General features: G+C 42.5%; 1 pseudogene; it reads right to left on the bottom strand.

The window, feature by feature from the left end:
• Positions 1-2,405: 2,405 nt before the first annotated feature.
• Positions 2,406-2,966, bottom strand: LOC138168615 (ATP synthase subunit delta, mitochondrial-like; annotated as a pseudogene).
• Positions 2,967-3,410: the final 444 nt, after the last annotated feature.

Below are 3,410 nucleotides of genomic sequence, written 5' to 3' on the forward strand. Positions count from 1 at the left end.
TGTATAAGCAAAACATTTCCATTGTGGATATATTGTGAAAGATTGACTTCAGTGGGAGGTTGGTTTTTCTCTGTCACTTTGTAGGTTCTGTAGCCCTAAAGTTTGTTTAGAGTCATTTTTTTTTTTAAGCAATAGGGGTTAAGTAACTTGCTCAAGGTTACACGGCCAGTTATTTCTGGGTGTGGTGCTGAGTATCTGAGCCAGGATTTGATCCAGGTCATCCCGACACTGGAGCCAGTGCTCTTACTCGCTGAGCCACCTGGCCACTCCCTAGAGTCATTTTTATAGGTATTTGAGGTGGTTATGCAGGGACATACAGAATTTTCCTGCTTCTACGCCGCCATCTTGGCTCCACCCCCTCCCCCATGTGTCATAATGAAGACTTCTTGTCTCTGAAATATGCATTATCTCATTTGCTTTATATATTATCTCATTTGTCCTTAGCCCCTACTCTGTGAACTGATATTATTATCCCCATTTATAGATAAGAAAACAGAGGCTCAGAAATTTGCTAAGGGTCACACAACTAGTAAAAGTTTTAGGGAGAACACAAACCCATGTCTTCCTAATTCCAAGTCCAGCACTCTTTTCACTTTTCCACATAGACATAGGGATCAACTGTTCTTCAACTGAAGCTTCAAGCTAATCAAATGGTATGCCTAATTGACAGAATATGGGTATCCTAATGGTCCTACAATCATCCAGCTTGAATGAAAGATTGACTCATTTGTTTCAATTCACCAGGGCTGAAAGTGACTATAGCAGCCAATTTGTTGTGATCATTATGATCAACTCTCTCCCAACCAATTCAACTGAACTTTCTACTTCCCAAGCAGATGCTCAGAATCATGCAGATGTAACCTTTGTGCCACCGACAGTAAAACTCAATATATTCTTGGCGAAATAACAATCACACCTTTTCCCAGTACCTCTTACCCAGACCTTTGTAAAATGGTAAAAGATGAAGAGAGTGACAACTGTTTCTTACTTGACCTGTGCTCTCTTTCTCATTCCAAATCACCCATGCAGATAAATACCTTTGACATACTCATATTTCTGAATGCATGGTTAGATAAAGTATTTTTCTTCTCCCTGGAGGGAAAGATCACCTTTTAGAACTCTCTCAATGTTTTGTTTTGTTTTTCTACCCAGGTGATAATTTTTTTAGCAAGTGTTAGATCTGGAAGGAGTAGCTAACTGAATAAAGAAAAGATGAAAGACTGAGTTAGATAAAGAGATCCATGGTTTTTTATTTTCCCTATTTTGCCAAATAGAAGCTCTTTGACCTTGGACAAGTCATTTAACCTCACTTAGTCTCATTTTCCTCATCTTTAAAAAGGGGATGATACCAATAATCCTGCTTACCTCAATGTTGTCAGTATTAACTGAGATAATGTACTGGACAGGGCTTTGGAAACTCTAAAGAGTTATACAAAGGGAAATCATCATTACACAGTTTCAATCCCTGAAGAATCACTTTGTAGAGGCTGTTCAAATAATCATAGGCTCCAAGGTTAAGCAATTTGGGAAATCGCCAAGATAGTATATTAGCTATCTATCCTAAGATCTGCAGCAACAGCAGGAGGAGGAGGAAGGCAATTGAGAAAATGTCATTAGCTTTGGCAATTAAGTGATCGTTGGTAACTGGAGAGAGTTGTCTCAGTTAAATAATGAGTTAAGAAGCCAGAGTGCAAAGAGTTAAGCAGAAAGTTGAAAGTATGAGAATTTAAAAAGCTTTGTTTGTTCAAGGCAAAAAAAAAAAAGTTTGGTCAGAACATACATTCAGAAAACATTTAATGCTCTCTGGCTCTGTTAAGTGATTTTTTCAGTAGTGTCTGACTGTGACCTCATCTGGAGTTTTCTTGGTCAAGATACTGGAGTAGTTTGCCATTTCTTTCTCCAACTCGTTTTACACATGAGGAAATTGAGGCAAACAGGTTTAGTGACTTGCACAGGTTCATATAGCTAGTAAGTGTCTGAGGCCATATTTTAATTTAGGAATGTCTTCCTGATTCCAAGCCCAGTACCGGATTCACTGGGACGCCTACTTGCCCCCAAGCATTTAACAAATGACTATATCCAAGGTGTTAATACTTCAATCCATAACAAATATTAATTAAGCCTTTTACTTTATGTATACAACATTATTCGAGGTGTTAAGGATAAAAAATAAAATTTAACAGTACCTGCTTCAAGGAACTCATTTTTTTTTAAAGTCCAGAACCCTAGTGGTTTTTAATCTGGGGGTGAAGGTCAGGGGGGTAGGCAGGAAGGAGGGTTGAGGGGGAGTAGGCATCTTCTTCCTTCCTGGGTATTTTGTCTCCTCAGCTCAGGGTGATTGCCCTGGAGCAGAATGGTCATGCCATCTTTGGACGACTCCAAGGGTTCGTCTCCTCAGCCCACAATTACAGCGCTTTCACCATAGCTTCACTGGCTTCTATCAGGATCTGAACTTCGACCCGGCTGCCTCAACTGATGCGCCCTATAGGTCTAAGTGTGCCTTTTCCAGGTTGGATCTGGCGGTAGCCAGGTCCAGCATGACCAGAGTCACGGTTCCTTCTGCCAGCAGCTACACCGAGGAATCGGCATTCACTATGACAGAACCACTGCTCACAAAATACTTGGTGGTGGTGCCATCCTCGGCATGCATGGTGACGGCTTCAGCACCTCCAGGGTGAGAACGTGAGCAGCGAGGATCTCAAAGGCCCCGCTCTGGCTTGGGACATCCACCTGCTTCTCAGTGGCCCTGTCGAAATACACCTGTGTCAGGGAGGCAAATTTGAAGGACATCTGACCCTAGATGATGGTGATGGTGGGGCCCTGGGCGGCCTCGGCATAGGCGCCGGCCAGAGGGGCCGAGGGGGAGGGGGAAGGCAGAGGGGGATCGGAGGGGCTGGGACCCGGACCCCTCCGGCTTGGCGAAGCAGGTAGAGGCCACAGCTCCGGAGCAGGATGGTGGGCAGCATGGCGGCGGCGGACCGGCCAGGTAGCAGGAGCAGGGAACCTATATTCCATTCTTCAGACAAAATCTTGAAATACTTTATAGATACAAAAGCTTAGAAGACTTAAAGGTGAAAGACAGGTTTTTGAGAATAGAAGAAACACTTTTTTTTTAAACTTAACTTTAGGAAAATCAAAGCAATTGTGGTATAACAGATGGTGGTGTACAACAACGGTCTGAGGGAGGAGACCAGAGTCAGGAAAGTCAGATATAGTTGATAGCAGTAATAATTTAGGACAGAGGAAATGAGGCTTAATTCAGGGTCAGAACAACTGAGAATTATATGTATGTGCATATGTATGTATATATTTGTGCATTCATGTATTTGAGAGACACTGTGAAGGAATCATCAACAGAACAGTGGCAACTGGTGATTGTGGGGAATTAAGGAATCATAGGGAAAATAGTG

The sequence above is a fragment of the Petaurus breviceps genome, unplaced genomic scaffold, assembly GCF_028583685.1.
Source record: "Petaurus breviceps papuanus isolate PSGF00001 unplaced genomic scaffold, PetGlider_PUasm1.0 37, whole genome shotgun sequence".
In the NCBI taxonomy this organism is placed as follows: Eukaryota; Metazoa; Chordata; class Mammalia; order Diprotodontia; family Petauridae; genus Petaurus; species Petaurus breviceps.